The sequence below is a fragment of the Coenobita brevimanus genome, chromosome 104 (genome assembly GCF_032717465.1).
Source record: "Coenobita brevimanus isolate Jiangsu-jjx chromosome 104, ASM3271746v2, whole genome shotgun sequence".
Lineage (NCBI taxonomy): Eukaryota > Metazoa > Arthropoda > Malacostraca > Decapoda > Coenobitidae > Coenobita > Coenobita brevimanus.
The window spans coordinates 1,279,752-1,299,280 of record NC_137057.1 but is presented as its reverse complement, the minus strand read 5'-3'; positions in this window follow the sequence as shown (position 1 = coordinate 1,299,280).

The following is a 19,529-nucleotide window of genomic DNA, read 5'->3' as shown; positions in this document are numbered from 1 at the left end:
CGTACCGCCCTCCGCCTATCGGCTCATAGTCGTGAGGCTCATAGGTCCCTACCCGGGGGTTCCCTACTTTATTAAGTTTTGAAAATTTCCAGTTCCGTCCAACGTTGGGGACACTGGGCTCCAATGGGAGAGAGAGAGAGAGAGAGAGAGAGAGAGAGAGAGAGAGAGAGAGAGAGACTGTAGATAGAGAGATAGATAGATAAATAGATAACCAGATAGATATACGGTATATAAGCTTGGGATATGATATATGAAGGAACTCCCAGCAAAAAGTGTTATCCGCATGTGTCCAAAGCTTAATCGTTCCGGAGCTACAATTACTGATGACCTTGTGGGCAAAATTGATCCGTTCATAATTAGCACATAACGTCATTAGTAACCATCGCTACGTAATGGTTTAGTTTTAGACACATGTTGATTTTTACCTTTTTTGCTTAGAATTTTCTCATCGAACATGTCCCCAAGTAATGCCCTTTCCTGCCGGGACCCCCTGTGGAGTATATATATAATTAGGGCTGTGTTAATGTCATTCCTATCGATATTTTGACAAACAGTACAACGATTACACCCATTAATCCCCTCACAACGAGATGTCCATCCTCAGTTAAATCAAGTCCAAGCCAGAAATCTCATCATATACGTAAAGGGGGCGTTGGAGGTGGTTTTTATCACTTCAGTTTATGCAGTCCTACCTGACCTGCATGAAACACTAACTATCGCCCCGTACACATATTCCGTAGCTGGTTTATTATATACATTTTTCTAAGACATCAATATCAGTCAAAATATACCAACAAACACGAAATTATACAGGAAAAACCGTATTAAATTGGCATACTAACCTGAATGTTAATAAGTCAAAGATGGGGAAGAAACACAAAGTTGGTTGGATGGAAAGAAAGGATGGGATAGACTTGGATGGTGGATTGTGGGGTATACCTAGGGAATTATATACAGCGATGATGGACGTTGTAGGATTTAAATAAGGTTGTTGTAACATACAGGTCAAAGGTTGGAGAGAAATAACTGGGTAGCGTGAGTGGGACGAGCCGAAACGATGTTAGGTGGTGGAGCCAGGTGGGACGAGTTGGCTAACCGTGTGAATATGGGCAGTGTATCTTATACGGCATCGGCGATGGGAACAGATAATCACTGGAAATCCTACATTGGAGGGTATAACAAAAAATTGAGTAGGTGGAGGGGAGTGTGAGGGATGAACGTCATAGTGGTAGGTGGAGGGTATTCGAAGGAAGTACATCCTAAATGATGGTTTATGTTGGTCAGGATGGGCGTGGTCACAGTCGCGCTTTAATTCATAAAATACTTCAGGCTGAAGTTCAACAGTAACACAAACATGAAACAATCACGTGCCACCATCAAATGCCTGGAGTTTCCCGACACAGGTAAAAATTTCACCTAATTAATAGCATCTCAAGCAGATGTGGCAACTTTTCTCTTAATCGACACTCTCCTGCCTCATTAAGGGCGGGGAGAACAACCACTGAACTTTATGAAAAATCAAAGGCAGGCCAGATTGAGGACCGGAGGGGAAGGAAGGAAATGCAAGAGGAGGAATGTGACCCAGAGAAATAGAGGTATTGGAAAATGAGGAGGTGAATGAAGAGTGGGGGAGGAACTAGATGAAAGGGAAATGTGGGGAAGATGAAGAGGATGAGGAAAAGGAGCCTGTGGAGTCACGTGGAGAGACAGGCTGACGAATGAGGATATAAAGGAGCGTTGTGGTGTGGATGTGGATGTGATAGGAAGCATTATGAGGAACACACTGAAGTGGTTTGGCCATGTGGAGAGGATGGAGGGTGAAAGACTGACGAAGAGAGTGTATGTGAGTGAGGTGGAGGGGGGAAGAGGGAGGGGGAGGCCGAGGATGAGATGGAGGGATGGGGTGGAGAGGTATATGAGAGAGGTGGGTGTGAGCTGGGAGCAGGGCAGTGAAATGGCGGGGGACAGGGCGACTTGGAGGCGATTTGTTTGTGGCCACCCCAAACGGGATTGAGGCGTCTGGCAATAGATAGATAGATAGACAATTTCATACAGGACAAAAAGGAAAAAAAATATATATAGGAGGAAGATGAGAAGCAACACCCATTTACTGTCCAACTATTATAAACTGAAAATGTCTTCCTCAGACTCCAAATCCCTCTGTCTTTGACCTCCAGTCTTTTAAGGACAATGTGTCTAGGCATCTACATATATTTAGCTCTTGAATTTGACTCACGTAAGTTAATAATCTTTGGAAAGGGCAACATTTTGCACGTTGTTAGCCACTGGCTTCGTTCTTTTTCCCTATAGTAATCATAACACTGTATCTATCTATCTATCTACCTATCTGTCTGTCTATCTACCTATATCTATATCTATATATCTATCTGTATCTATATCTATCTATCCATCTATCTATCTATCTATATCTATCTATCTATCTATCTATCTATCTATATATATATAGATAGATAGATATGCACAACATAAATTATGTGATATTCAAAGTCTTGCCTCTCTCACCGACTAGCAAGAGAGTCTTGCATATATCCATTAAAAACAGAAATGTTTATTCGTAATATATGGTTTCTAGCCAAGGTAAAGAGAATGAAAGGTAGTTTCATGGGGGGGTGAGGGGAGAGCTAAAATGAGTCTCGGTCTGCGCATGACGTCATAGGTAATACAGACTGCAGCTCATCCTGCTCAACACACGCCAGTCACACACACACCTGCTTGTGAATAGGTACTCTGTTTTCTGTTTTTAGGGGTGGCTATGGCAATACAGATAATTTTGTGAACATGCCAACAATTTGTATAGTTCGTGGATGCAAATCCATTCATGTGAAAGGTGACAAGAGAATACATTTTCATGCACTGCCGAAAGATGAAGAACTTAGAAAAAAAATGGATTGAATTATGTGACATAAAGAAAAATCGGTCATCTGGTTTTGTATGCAGCCGTCATTTTGAGAGTACTGCCTTTGAACGCAACCTAAAGTATGAATTGCTTGGTTTACCAGTGCCTCCTGGACAAAGGAAATTCAAGAAAGGAGCAGTGCCTACTCTTCAACTACCGAGTTTAACAAGTAAGTTCCATTACTGTGCGAGTGTGTTGAGTAGCGACCTGTGTGAACATTCATAATACAAAAGCATACCATACATACAGATGGTTTTCTGTCAAGCTCCCGTTTTCTTCCACCACCCCCACCTCTCTCTCTCTCTCTCTTATTAACTTTGACGTCACAGAATCTGCGCGGCTTGGGGGTGCTGTACTTACCTCTCAGTATACTCTTCTCTTTACCTTGGTTTCTAGCAATCCCTGATCAGTGGGCGAACTGAATCTGAGTGTTTCTGTACAACATACCACTGTGGAAACGCACGAACAAACATACATCCAATTAAATAAAAAATAAAAAAAAGATTGATATTACTATACAAGAGAGTGAGGAGAGTAGTTTTAAACAATTAAAAAAATGAATCGCTCGGAAGAAATGAACTGGAAACTGTGCCGTAACAAAAGTTGGAGCGATAACGATTCAGTACTTCACCTTTCTATGAAACCAGGTTTTGGGTGTCGTTTCTGCTACCACTTCAGCAAATTTTGTCCCTTTGGTGGAACTGGTACAGGGACACGAAAGATATTTGAGTGTGAGGTGTCGTACATGGTCACAGAACCAAAAGGACGATGCGAGTCACGTAAGGATGGAGAACTGGCAAAGAGAAATCGGGAGGAAACGAAGAAAATGGAGAGAGAGAGAGAGAGAGAGAGAGAGAGAGAGAGAGAGAGATTTTGCCTTCCTCGAGATGAGACAATAGAGAGGACATTCGATTCGTTTCGCCTTTTGTGGCCCGACCTCAACTCATTGCACAGATTACGTCTCATCAAATCTTCCTCCTTGCAACTCCACCAACTCCCAGTTTTGCCAGTCCCTTGGCTTTGGACTCTCCCAGCATTGCATTTTGTGCTGGCTTTAATTAAAGGTGGATAACTGAAAGGGGGAGTGAGGAAAGGAAGGATGGTTTAGGAGATGATACGGGAATGTGAGTAATGAAATAACACAAAGGAAACCTTTCTTAACTGCAGCCACTCGTGCATTGTAAGGCAGTGGTTCCCAACCTGGGGTATATTACCCCAGGGGTTAATATGGCAATTTCTGGGGGGTAATGGAGGGGTAACAAAAATAAATCCAGGAATTTGCGGAACCGAGAAAACAATGCGACGCCTGATGGTATGGTATTGTATAAAGTATTTAATATCATATGAATCACCATATATATATATATATATATATATATATATATATATATATATATATATATATATATATATTGAGAGAGAGAGAGAGAGAGAGAGAGATCAGGAAACATACACCGACTTAATCTAAACCTAGTAAGTAATAAAGTTCGAATTAATAACAGTATCTATGAAAAACATTTACTGTACTTTAAAAAATCTGAAAAATGCAGCTACGTGTGTGGGAGGTCATGAGTGATTGACCTGTATGCCTCAGAACCAGTCACTCGCAAACCTGAGAATGACGCGTCCATTACATGTTTAGTCAGCTCACTCAACTGCCTGATCCTGTCTCACACTGTTAGTTTCTTCATGAACAGCAGCTGAGGTGGACCTAAGCACGTATGTATGTATACAGTACTATGCAGTACAGTTAGCTGTTGCTGTTACAACCAGAGGTATGGAACGGAGAACCTGTGAGGAAACTGTACTACAATATATATATATATATATATATATATATATATATATATATATATATATATATATATATATATATATATATATATATATCGGATTTTGGACTGGATAATCTTATTTTCCCATCCATGTTGTAAAGTACTTTTTTCATACCCAGCACTTTTATCATACTGCTTAAAACATATATATTGGTTAAGTTTATACTACAGTTATGTCTGAGAATAAGTTATCAGACAATGTAACAGTAGTATAAAATTCTCTTTATCTATCTATCTATTGCCAGACGCCTTAATCCCTTATACGGGGTGGCCACAAACAAATGGCCTCCACGTCACCCTGTCCCCCACCATTTCACTGCCCTACTCACAATTCACCCCCCCCCCCCCTCTCATATACGCTGTACCTCTCCACTCCATCCCTCCATCTCATCCTTGGCCTGCCCCTCCCTCTCTTCCCCTCCACCCCACTCACATACACTCTCCTCGTCAGTCTCTCACTCTCCATCCTCTCCACATGACAAAACCACCTCATTGTGTTTCTCATAATGCTTCCTATCACATCCACATCCACACCACAATGTTCCTTCACATGTTCATTTGTCAGTCTCTCTCCATGTTGACTTCACAGGTCCCTCTCAAATAATTAATTTCCACTGCTCTCACTCTTGACTTGTGTCCCTCCAACAACGTCCTAGCTTCAGTTCCATATGTCAGAGTTGGTATCACATTTCTGTCACGTTGTAACTTTTTTACTTCCGTGATCACTTCCCTGTTTCTTATCACTGCCTTCAAGGAACCAGCAACCTTTCTTCCTTGTTGTACCCTTTCAAGCACTTCACCCTCCAGACTTCCATCCTCGCTCATCACACTACCCAAGTACTTAAACGTATTCTCATTTTCCATTTCCTCATCATCCAGCCTCACTGTACATTCACTGACTTCACTTCTCTCGAAGACCATAATTTTACTCCTCCCTACATTGACCTTTAGATTCCGTTTCTTACAAACTCTCTCAAACTCATCCACCAAGCCTTGCAGCTCCCCTTCGTCTTCACTTAACAACACAGTATCATCTGCAAACAACAGCACAGGGAGTTTCCAAACACTGCTCCCTCTCATTAGGGCCACTCCAACATCCTCTGCCCTACCTTGTATCTCTTTTATAACCCCATCCATATACATACTGAACAACCATGGAGACATGACACATCCCTGTTTCAGCTTAACCTTCAAATAGGAAAACTCACTAAGTTCACCAGCTACACGCACTGCAGCCTTAGCACCCTCATACATACTCTTCACAGCGTTCAACAACTTTCCATATATTCTTAATACTTTCCACAATCCTTGTCTATCCACCCTGTCATATGCTTTCTCCAAATCCATGAAGGCCGCATACAACTTCTTTCCATTCTCTAGAAACTTTTCCACTAAATATCTAAGAATGAATATCTGATCTACCCAACCTCTTCCCTTCCTAAAGCCTCCCTGTTCTTCTCCAACTAATTCCTCTGTTACTTCCATAACTCTGTCAATAAGTATCCTATCGTATACTTTTCCTATTACACTAAGAAGACAAATGCTTTGTCACGAATCAATTCGCGACATTTCCCTTTTGTGAGAAGCCACGAACTATTAGTGGAAAACTCACTGTTTATCGTTCAGTTAACCGCTCATTCGGACGGAAGCTTTGTCAAATCAGTTTTTCATTGTCATACGTGATCGTCTCTGTGTGAGACATTAGCGCTTCCGATGAGCGATTGTTTTGGGCACGTTTCGCTCACTCGACCGTTAGAAAATACGGCCTAGTGCTCCGCTTTTCTTTCCCACGATTTGAATTCAGTCCAGTTGTTGCTGCGACGGAGAGAGGTCCTGTGCCAGCAGTGTGAGGTCAGCTAGTACCCAAACTCCACAGTTCTTCAGTACTTCCATCCTAGTTCAGCTTGGGTGATACGCAGCATTCATTGACTAGTATTTCCTTTTTGTATTTTGTAGTCATAAGAGTTTAATTAAGGTGTTTTTTCCTAGGCGTAAGTAATTAGCTATTGCGTGAGTGAGTGAGTGCGTCTCATTTAATTTGATTTGAATTGTAACGTTAAATTCATTTTTTGTGATTAATAAATTTAACAGTTCCTTTCTTGAGCTCAATGTAAAGTAAAATCTTGTTTCATTTCTCCATAATTAAGCTTATTTTCCATATAGCTCCTAGCTTGCATAAACATTTGCTTTCATAACTGGTACTTAGACCAGTCTTGTTGTATTAACTTAAAATCCGTTGTGCCAGATAGGAGTTAATGCATCAGCAAGAACCTGATGTTTTTATTATTAGTATTATTTATTGTCAGGGGTGATGTAACTTTCTCCAGAGGCTAACAGTACAGTAATTCAGCAATTGTGAGTAATTAGTCTTTGCTGTGTACTGTTGAGAAAGTTTATAAATTCTCGATCTTAGAGAATCGTAGCAAGTCAGCGTAAAGTAATCGTTGCTTGATGTAGCAAGACAATCATTGTCTCTGCTCTTCAATATTATTGAATATTATTATCAATTTAAATAATATTTAACCATTTATTTCAAAATTACCGTGATATTATAAAAAACTCCGTGACAATTGGCGACCTCATTCCAGGATATTAAATCCTAGCTCTAAAGCTATTCACGAGATAGTACTCACTCATTCATATTTAGGTATTTATAATTAAAGTTTATAAGCACAAGTTTACTGGTGTTTACCGTTAATTTAGCAAGTGAGTTTTTGCTTTATTAATCAATAGAGTACTTAACTCTAGTTTATTCTTGGTAACGCCAGACGATTTTATTCGCTCCTGGGAAGTCGGCGTACCCATTGTGTTTATTATTGAGTCTTCCCAGTCATTTACATTTTTGATTTATTCTTTGCCAGTTAACTAGATAAGACTGGTCACCACTAGCTTGTGTCTGTATTCTTTATTTGTATTATTAGCATTCGTTTGCGAAGCAGTCAGTGCTCAGTTTCGTTTGCTTAATAAATTAGCGCCATGGCAGCCAGTGCTTATGTACAGGAAGCCAAAGATATGGGTCTCACTGACCCAGAGAAAATACAGAGTTACGTTCTCTCACGGTTCAATTACGAGCAAGAACGTGAGAAAGATGCTCGTGAACGTGAGCGAGAACAATGCGAATACGAGCGAGAACAGCGCGAATATGAGCGAGAACAGCGTGAACATGAGCGAGAACAGCGTGAACACGAACAAAAACAACGCGAGCTCGAGTTAGAAAAAGAGCGACAACAGCGCGAACACGAGCTAGTACAAGAGCGAGAACAGCGCGAATACGAGCGTGAACAACGAGACAGAGAACGAGAACACGGACGTGCCGAGCGAGAAGCACGCGAGAGACATGAACTTGAAGTGCTGAAGCTCAAGCGAGATTCCTTGGCTTCAGACACGTCTGCTGCAGTTGGTCCAAGCTCCACGGGCGTTTCCCCTGCACATGTCCTGGCTACCCCACGCATCAAGCTTCCTTCATATAAGGAAAGCGAGCGAATCGAGCTGTACATAGCTCGTTTTGAGGACATGGCAGACATGTATCAACTGGATGAGGCAGCTAAGCGGCTTCAGTTTCTTAGCCTATTTGAGGGCCCTGCCCTCGATATTCTCCACAGAATTCGTGGAGACAACCTCACATATGAGATGATGAAAGCTGCACTCATTAAGGCGTATGGTCTCACAGTAGACGACGCCAAAGTTCAGTTCATGCGAGCTCGTCTCCAAGACAAGGAGACAGCTGTTCAGTTCCTTGATCGTCTTACAGCTTACTTAAATGAGTGGATGGAGAAAGATGAAACTCCTTCCACGCGTGAGGGGATAATTGACCTTATGCTGCGTACACAGCTAGAGAGGTCGTGGCCTGCTGAGCTCATAGCACAGCTTAAGATCTGCCAGGTGAAAGATGCCAGCCAAATGGCAAAGAAGGCTGACGCATTCTTTACTGCATACGGGTATCAAGCTCGTAAGCAAAACACCTGGAGCAGAAAAGATACTGCCAAGTCTGGGAGGCCGTCTCAGACTGAACCCCAGCAACAAGGCCATTCTCAGAATAATGGCCAAGGTCCAAAACCGCAGTGGAAGGACCAGGGGCAAAACACTCAGAAACCTGAGTGGAAGAGGTACAACAAGTACCCTAACCAGCAGCAGTATCAGCCACGCAACCGACCGTCGGGACAAACTTTTTCACCACCAGCTCAAAAGAGGCAGGAAGCGAATGCAGCCTTCATGCCTCAGCAGCAGCCTGGTGGTCACGTCCCTACCAGTGTGGGTACTTCCCCACAGTTCACTAGTCCCACAGTGACAGTGAACCCCCCTCCACAGATGGCCAATGTTCCATCTTGTAATTGTCAAGGCACAATGTTTGCCACATCAATTCAGCAGCCTCATGAGTGGCTAGCTGCTTCCTCCACAGGCCCTCCCACAGGTGACAGTACCTTCCTTGTTCAGCCAGGGTTTGTGGGAGGCATTCCTGTGAAGGTCCTGAGAGACAATGGTTCCTCAGGTTGCTCTGTTAAGCAGAGTTTAGTTCGGCCTGAGCAGTATACAGGTTGACAGATCCATGCAAAGCTTATTGATGGATCAGTGAGATTGTTCCCTGAGGCATGTATCCAGGTGGCATCTCCATTTTATACTGGTACGACACTTGCAGTTGTCATGCCAGAGCCTCTATTTGACTTTATAGTAGGCAATATTAATGGAGTCAAGGATAGTTGCTCCGATGACGCTACTCAGACTTCGGCTGCTGCGGTAACACAAGCCATGGCTGAGGCTCCAGACTGTGTCACCCCAGTGATCATTGGATCGCCGCAAGATCTGATGTGTAGTCAACTTGTTGTACAAGAACAACATTCTGACCCGACACTTGCTACCGTGCGGAACAAACAAAAGGGTCGAGTGATAAAGTATTCACGGGGAGGTCGAGCCAAGTTCCTTAGTAAACAAGGACAGCTCTACCGTGAGTCACGAACACCCGAGGGCGAGGTTCGACTGCAGTTTGTCGTTCCCGCCAAGTACCGCCTAGCAGTGTTACAATGGGGTCATTGTTCAGCCTCAGGAGGTCACATGGTTAAAAGGAAGACCCAGGGCCGTATCCGAGCTGACCTTTTCTGGCCAGGGATGGGACGGGACATAGATAGTTTTGTCTGTTCCTGTAGTGTGTGCCAAAGTATCACCACTAATCAGGGACATGCCCTTCCTGTGCCATTTGTAACTACACCTGTAATCTCTGAGTCAGTTGAGAGACAGGGTAGTGGTGGAGTGGGTGCAGACCAGATGTCTTGCCCATTGGCCCCACAGGACACAGCATGTCCAGGGCCTGTACATACATATTATGTACCGTAGGTTAAGGGGGAAGTTCGAAAGAGAACTCCGCAGAGGCGACTTGAGGCTATGGAAGACCCAAGTTTGCACAAGGATTCTCAGCTTCCCAATACTAATATAAATACTGTAGGTTAAGGGGGAAGTTCGAGAGAGAACTCCGCAGAGGCGACTTGAGGCTATGGAAGACCCAAGTTTGCACAAGGATTCTCAGCTTCCCGGTACTAATATAAGTATTGTACTGTAGGTTAAGGGGGAAGTTCGAGAGAGAACTCCGCAGAGGCGACTTGAGGCTATGGAAGACCCAAGTTTGCACAAGGATTCTCATCTTCCCGGTACTAATATAAGTATTGTATTGTAGGTTAAGGGGGAAGTGAGAACTCTGCAGAGGCGACTTGAGGCTATGGAAGACCCAAGTTTGCATAAGGATTCTCAGCTCTCCGATATTGATATAAGTACTGTAGGTTAAGGCACAGGTTGAGGACCCGTGTGCAGTTCGAGGCTATGGAAGACCCGAGTTTGCACAAGGATTCTCAACTTGCCAACCATAATTGTGTGCTATAATTAATGGCGACCTCGAATGTACGTCGTAGCACTGACTGCTAGGCAGAGAGAGTAATTGTAACATGATAAAATTTTGTCTCATTGACACTTTTGATGCTCCACCTCAATTGGTTTTGCAGGTTCAGCAATGGGTGTAGCAGTTTTGCTGTGCGGACCAGCTGATTGTCTGCCGCACACTGCCGCCTCTTCTCCTCTGCCTTCGTCGTCGCCATATTATTATTTACTGTGTCATTTTACACATAGGTACAGTTACACTACAACTGTCACACCTACACTGTGTATTACATACATCACACTACACAACAATTAGTTGTCAGTGTAAATGTAGCGAATTTTCGCTCAGTTTGACCTGAGTACAGGATTTTCACCGTCGTCACGGAGTTTTTCCCTCAAGCTTGCTTCTGTTAACGTAAATACGAGTTTTTTTCGCTCACTGGCGACTGCGACTTTCTCCTGTAGCAGGATAGCACACACACCACAGTGTGAATCTTGTGCGAATGACTTAGGATGTGTACATATATATATATATATCCATAAATTTTTTCCCATAAGGAAAAAATTTAACTTTGTAAGGGCGTAATGTCACGAATCAATTCGCGACATTTCCCTTTTGTGAGAAGCCACGAACTATTAGTGGAAAACTCACTGTTTATCGTTCAGTTAACCGCTCATTCGAACGGAAGCTTTGTCAAATCAGTTTTTCATTGTCATACGTGATCGTCTCTGTGTGAGACATTAGCGCTTCCGATGAGCGATTGTTTTGGGCGCGTTTCACTCACTCGACCGTTAGAAAATACGGCCTAGTGCTCCGCTTTTCTTTCCCACGATTTGAATTCAGTCCAGTTGTTGCTGCGACGGAGAGAGGTCCTGTGCCAGCAGTGTGAGGTCAGGTAGTACCCAAACTCCACAGTTCTTCAGTACTTCCATCCTAGTTCAGCTTGGGTGATACGCAGCATTCATTGACTAGTATTTCCTTTTTGTATTTTGTAGTCATAAGTGTTTAATTAAGGTGTTTTTTCCTAGGCGTAAGTATTTAGCTATTGCGTGAGTGAGTGAGTGCGTCTCATTTAATTTGATTTGAATTGTAACGTTAAATTTATTTTTTGTGATTAATAAATTTAACAGTTCCTTTCTTGAGCTCAATGTAAAGTAAAATCTTGTTTCATTTCTCCATAATTAAGCTTATTTTCCATATAGCTCCTAGCTTGCATAAACGTTTGCTTTCATAACTGGTACTTAGACCAGTCTTGTTGTATTAACTTAAAATCCGTTGTGCCAGATAGGAGTTAATGCATCAGCAAGAACCTGATGTTATTATTATTAGTATTATTTATTGTCAGGGGTGATGTAACTTTCTCCAGAGGCTAACAGTACAGTAATTCAGCAATTGTGAGTAATTAGTCTCTGCTGTGTACTGTTGAGAAAGTTTATAAATTCTCGATCTTAGAGAATCGTAGCAAGTCAGCGTAAAGTAATCGTTGCTTGATGTAGCAAGACAATCATTGTCTCTGCTCTTCAATATTATTGAATATTATTATCAATTTAAATAACATTTAAGCAATTATTTTAAAAACTCCGTGATATTATATATAAAAAACTCCGTGACATGCTTCTATGATTACCACACTCTTCTTTCTCCCCTTTCTCTTTGTACAACGGAACAATTATACCTGACTTTCAGTCATCCGGGACTTTACCTTCTTCCCAGGCCAATCTTCCACATCCATTCAGTATAAAATTAACCAATAAATTTTTGTTCAGCTATGTGATTAAGGTAATGGGTAAGAAAGAAATTCTTTACATTTACTACATGAATAACAAGAAAAAGAATAAAAGTTTCTAATCTAAAATCCTTTGTATCCCTATTTATAAGTTCTCCGATTTAGGAATTACTTATGGACTCCCTTTTCTCTTTTTGCAGATCTAACAAAATGTCCAAACACCGCACCTATTCTGATGTCTTTCTTCGCCACGTCTTGTGAATTCACCTCCTGTGGAGTAGACCGGCGTCAATGTGTTGTATGTCACAAAATGTTGACAGACGAGAGCTTCAAGCCATTGAAGCTCTCAGCTCACCTCCAGAAGTGCCATCCAAACCTACAAAACAAAGATCAGGCTTGTCTCCATCACTGGGTAGTAGGGCTGACTGGGATCCTTTTTGGTTTGTCGGGAATCCAAGCCCAAAAGCTTCAAGCTGCAGTAGATGCATCCTACTTTGTTGTGTATAAAGTTTCCCAGCAGCAGAAATGCCACACCATTGAAGAGAGTTTGATTATGCGTTACTCACAAGAGATAGTAAGTAAGGCCTGGCCAGGCAAAGAAGCTGAGTGCCATATCCGTTTCAAACAACACGGTCCACCCACGAGTCGACGACATGGTGTCAGATATCCTGTCCTAAGTTATAATGGAGATCAAGGAAAGTCCATGTGGAAAATTCTCATTGCAGTTCGACGAACGTGCAATGTCTCCAGTTGTGCTGTTCCCCATGGATTAGTCCGCTATGTCCACCAGAACCAGATCAAAGAAGAGTTCCTTTTGTGAGAGAATCTGTTGGCGACCACGAAGTGAGAGCGTTTCTTCAGTATCATCAAAGGATTCTTCGTCAAGAATGGACTGGATTGGAACTGTGTTCAACAGGTAGGAAGGGATATATACAAGTAGTTTATAGTAATATATACACAAGGAACTACATATATTCAGTTTTAATAATTACAAATATGTAGCTGTAGCTGGCATTTTTACATCATTCAGAGAAGAATCATTTTACCATTCGTGCCCAAACTAAAACCATATGACACAGAGGATGACTATGAAAGAATTACCCTATATTTTCTTTCCAATCCAGGTCTCAGTTGACAGGGCACCAGCAATGTTGGGTGGTCACCGTGGATTGCCGGGTCACATTCAAGCTGTGAATCCAGAAAGCACCATGGATCATTGCATCATCTATCGGTAGTTCCTTGTATCAAAAAGTCTGCCTGCAAGTCTGAAGTCAGTGTTCGACGACATGTTGAGTGTTGTCACCTTCATCAAGTGTGAGAGATGTGAACTCCCGTGTGTTCAAGGAGCTGTGCAAGGAAATGAGAGAGTAGTATCAGGTTCTGCTTTACCACACCGTCGTTCGCTGGTTGTTAGAGGTAAAGTTGTACATGGAGTCATCGAGCTCCGAAAGGCTATTCAGGAATTTTTAGAACAAAAGGAATCTCTTTTTGCAGCTAATTTGCCTAAAAGGAGTGGTTTGTCCGACTGTTACTTGGCTTACTCGTATATATCTGCGGAGCTGGACAGTGGGAATGTGCAACTTCAGAGCCGAAATACGACGGTCATCGATGCCTGTCAAGCTGACTGCATTTCTGGGGAAACTGAGACTCTGGATGTGGCACGTGGAGAAATAGTCGTTTTGATGTTCCTATCTCTTCCATAGCCAACCTAGAAATGTTGTTTCCTATGAAGTTATTTTCTTGATTTGGTCTCAGATGGGGACCTAGAACAATTTTAGCTTGGTTGCCCAAATGGCAACGTTGGGCAACTCGAGGAATTTGCATAATCCAAGATGGCCACTAAACACCATCTTGAAAATTGAACTTTCCACCTGCTTGTCCTAGAATGATATGTAATACCTCTTATCAGGGGTTTTCTTGTGTGTAGAATCCATTTTTGATATTATTTTTTCAATTGTACTTCAATCTCATGTGCTAAGAGTTAGGTAAAGGCTAAATTGGATTTGGGTGGACAACAAAATTTAATGGAAATAACTTAACATTCATGATTCACTTTATTTATGTTTTCTTTGTGTGAAAGCAATCATTAAGTAATTACATGTGGAACTTGTAAGGATGTCACAAAAAACTGTAGAATAATTACATACAATAAGTTGCAAAATAATACAATTAGAAGATAGGCAAAATTGTCTTTTGTCTCCTCCAAACACATAAAAAAATTACTTTTTTCTAACAGCTAACTTAAATATTTGTATTTTCCCATTCATAATTGGGTTCAAGAAGACAATCCTCCATATCCTTCTGGCCCTCACCCTCCTGACTGGCACCCTCCTATTTCTCTTCTCTATCATCCTGTACATCGACACTTTCTTGGTCTACATCATCTTCAAAAGCCTCTTCTCCATCCTCCATGTCGGCATCCTTCTCATGTATAGCTTGATCATCTCTTCTGTTTGTGCATGAAGTGCAACAATGATCTTCATCATAGCAGCTACAGTATGACGTGCATGAAAGATGTTCTTTGTGGCAGCCACACGCCTCAGTGATACACTTCTTACTCTGCGTCCTACAGGGACACTGGATCGCGTGTAATAGCTCTGGAGGTGCAGGGTCACCCTTATCAATGACAGGAACAGGGATGCTATCCTGGATCTCCCATCCAAATTTTGTGATATCAGCTGAGTCGCCAGGTGGAGCTTGGTGGTCTGCCGCTTTCCACAACATCACTTGCAAATGCGCCCTCAACACGTGCTGCAACAGGTTGGGTGTTGTTGGAGGAGAGGTCATCAATTTTGGGCTTTTCTTCTTTTTGGTGAACAGCGTAAAGCGGGCGGATTCCACAGAAGTTCCTGGTTGCTGTCCATATAGAGCAAGAAGGAAGGGTTTTGCTGCCTCAAGTAAATCAGCCTCTGTGGCATCCACCACACCAAGTACATCAGCCAAGCCTGGGAAGTCCCCTCAGCAAAATATTTGGTACAGTGATCTTGCCTTTGCCAGAGGGATATGAGGTTGTGTCACACTCACTGAGGGCATGCATGCCAACGAGTTGCAGACATTTTGGCCCTAGGTCAGCACAGGTTGCATTGATGTCGAGGACAGTCCCATCCCAACACTCCATCTGTACTTTGCACTGAATGTCTGCCCAATATACCCAATACACCAACAAGACAAACACATCAGAGTCATCACTAAGCATGCGTATCACACCCTTTCCATTGTTGGCTGCCTCAAGGACATAGGAAATCATGGTGATGTCTGCTTCATCATGGCCAAATGAACCATTTTCGCGAGTTTCCATTGTCACATTTTCATCAAGAGTGAAAGTGTACAACATGCTTGCCAGCCTTCGCTTGTTGCTCTTGCTCTTCAGGATGACATCTCATTTTGGCAGTGGAGAGCTCATAGTTCATGATCATATCACCAGCCCGGCATTTTCTCTCATGATCCTTCACAGAAACATTTTGGTACTTGTCAAAGATGATGATTTTCTCGGTCCTAGCTGGGTAGTGATTCAAACGACCCTGGATGGAGGCAAGTAGATCTGATACTCTGCCCCTGTGTGGTCGTCCACTATGGTAGATCACTTGTGAAACATCCACTATGACAATATCTGCAGGTGCTGGCAATGTCTCGGGCACACCAAGACGTTTGACCAGCTCTGACTTGCTACCTTTACGCAGGCAACCATGTTCATCAATGAGCGATGCTATTACGGCACACAGTTCATAGGCAAAGAGAGATTCAAGTTCCACCTGCCGCCACTGACCTATCACCAATAGTCGGAGAAAAATACTCTCTATAGGTCTACTGCTGGCCTGACTTTGCTTCACTTCCTCTCTCTTGAGAACAGACATTGTCTTGATGGGGCTACTGATAGAGTAGTAAAACACATTAGGCAGACTGGCAATATATTTCCTTTCCATCTTTTCTCCAATCACAATCGAGTCAGCCACATTCACAAAGGGGGGGGGGGTGATTTGGCAAGTGACAGGATTGTACAGATGAGGGCGGTGGTCTTCCAGTGGATGCGGATACTTCTCAACCTCTGCCTCAGTGAGACCCCGATCTTTTGTGTCCAATATACGCCGGTGCTTCAACTTCTCTATGTGCAGTTTTTGTGCATTTTGGTCAGGTGAATAAGCAGAGCACATATGATTCACACAGTCTGATATATGTACAGTTGGCCGCACTCCCGCGAGGGCCACCTTAGTGTTGTCAACGCTGGCCGAGATAGTAACCGCGAATCATTAGTAGTGAGCTCTGATCGAAGCATTCACAGGACTGAGGGAGGGAGCGGGTTTGAGGTGGGTAGGTGGGTGCCTGTACACGAGAGGCGAGATATGACGATTGTTGAGGCGACAGAAAAGTGTAATATTTATTAAAAGAATTTTTTTTTTTTTTCGGTGTTACTTTTGCCATCATGAAAAGTAAAAAGATCAACTTTAAATATTATACTGCAAAACAAAGACAACCGATCAAGATTCATAATTGTAGACTTTAATCGTATTTTATTTTACTGTCGTTTCCAAGCAATGGACGCTGTAAAATACAGACAAAAACTGCCTGAAAATAATGAATCAGAATGCTGTTTATTAATCACATGTAACAAATGTAAGTAACTTCATCCGGAATGTGGCAGCTGCTGACACCACTGGCACATATCAACATCGCCCATATCTAGCGTTACCTAACAAGCAGTTTAAAATCACATCGTTGCGTCATCGCATCGTGGAGTTATCAGGGCTCCCATTGACCTTCACATGATAGCAGATTATATATATATATATATATATATATATATATATATATATATAGATAGATAGATAGATAGATAAATAGATAGATAGATAGACAGAGAGAGAGAGAGAGAGAGAGAGAGAGAGAGCGAGAGCAAGAGCGAGAGAGAGAGAGAGCGCGAGAGTAAGAGCGAGAGAGAGAGAGAGAGAGAGAGAGCGCGAGAGTAAGAGAGAGAGAGAGAGAGAGAGAGAGAGCGCGAGAGTAAGAGCGAGAGAGAGAGAGAGAGAGAGAGAGCGCGCGAGAGTAAGAGCGAGAGAGAGAGAGAGAGAGATCACAAATTGTTTAAAGCCTCATTGGTCAAGACGCCCATAATTTCATTTTTACAAACAACCATCTGTTGCCATCGTGTCCGTGCCTCTTTGCCTATCTCGTACTATGTAAATTTTTACATAGCAAAATCTGACTATAGCATTTAGCGTTTAGTATCATTAATCAGAATGTAGAAAAAATAGTAAGGTAAAAGAGTGATACAGCATCCCTAAATGCGGTGTTTGTTGTCGGGTGTTAGGAAACGCTTGATAAGGAGGATACGGAGGTGTGTGCTAGGGGTGTCAGCAATTGCCGCATGCAGTATTAAGGATTCACATTTGCTATATTCAATAGCATTATACTTTATGGTTTCCAAGCATTAACTGTGCCACTTTTCACAGCGTTAATGACTTGACAATAAAGGTATTAAAATATATATGATTTGTTACCAGGTACTGTAGATTTTTATTATATATAGCTTCCAGCCTTCCACTCATCTGTTTCAGACGTCATCCCTCACCTCTCGTGCATAGGTATCCCCCCACTCTCCTCAAACCCCCTTCTTCCCCCCCAAACTCTCTCTGTACGACTCTCTCTTACTGGCTGTGGATGCTTCGAACGCATCTCTCTAATAGTGTTTCAGAGTCAATATCTTGGCCAGCGTTGACAACGCTGTGGCCCTCGCGGGAGTGCGGCCAGCTGTACATCGCACTTATGCACAAGCTCAGCAGACAGTGTCATGCCCTTGAGAGCTCCTTTTCCAGTCTTTATGGCAGTCTGCTTGCCAAACTGATCAGCAGAGACAGCGTTCCAGTATCCATCATGGTGCAGACGACAAGATTTGGCTTAGCATCTGGGGCCTGGAGTGCACACATTTCCAGCAGGTACTGGGTTAGGTATCGAGCATACTGCACGTGACCAGCAAGGAAGAAGTACTTCATCATGTGCTCCATAGCCAGTTGCTTCAAGTTAATGTCACCTTCTCTCTCTGCACGTACAAACTGGTGGATGACAAGTGTAGGAAGAATTAAATTGTCTACTCAGTGTCGGCCAGTAGGATGGAGGTAAGCAGTGTCCAGGTAATGTTCTATTTGTTCAAATGTCTTTGGCCCAGCTGATAGCGACGCTTCAAGAGTGCTGCTGATACTCCCCGAAAGGCCCTCATTGCTTTCACCCAGGGCTTCCCACAGAAGGTACCTGTCAGCCCCTCATATTCTGCAGCCACATATATTGCCAGACCAGAACCTTCCATTACTTTTCCAATGCAGCTGAGGAGACTGTATAATATGCATCCAACCAGGATGGGCAATTACATTCTTGAAATGGACCGGCTGGTTCCAGCATATGTGCTTGGTTACAACAAATAGTTGCATGTCAATGGTGAGGTGAACATATGTCATTCCCATGTCAATCAGTGACCTCTGCATGTATGTTAGGGTTGTGAGTATTGTGTCTGGATGAGAAGGAGGTGCATCAATCAAAGGACCAAACATATATGTGCTGGCAAGTCTTAGTATGTCATGGCTCCTGGCTAGCTGATTGTTGAGACCATTCCATTCCCTAGCATCTTGCCCTTGGGTCAAACTGTTGAGCCACTGTGTGTCCTTGTGCAGCTACCAGACTGGCCTGTCGAGCACATACCTCGTTAAAGCTTATCCTGGTGGTGTTGGCAGTTGGTACTGCAGTAGGAATTACCTTCTTAGGGCCAGTGTAGTGCAAAAGTGCTATGGCTTTTGTATTGCCCATTGACTTGGCCTGCTTGGATGTAAGACGAGGAATTATAAGCGTGCTGATGCCAGGCTGGCTGTTTCCAGTCTCAATGATTCCAGCTGGATGCATCTGAAATTCTGTTGCCATGGCGTGTGTCTCCCGGCGACCATTTGGGGTTGAGACCAGCAGGTCAAAGTTGTCATACCAGCCAAATATCAGTCCAAGTGTCCGAGTAAACCCCATCATCCTATGCAGCATGGCAGCATTATCACCAACATACTTTGCTGGTTACTTGCGGAGCTGCAGCACCTCATCATATGACACAGTGTGTCCATGGTCATGTAAAATATGAATGAGATCACTACTTCCAAACCTGTGATGTAGTTTGACACCTAACCCAAGTGTTGTTTGGTTCAGTGTATTGGTAATGTG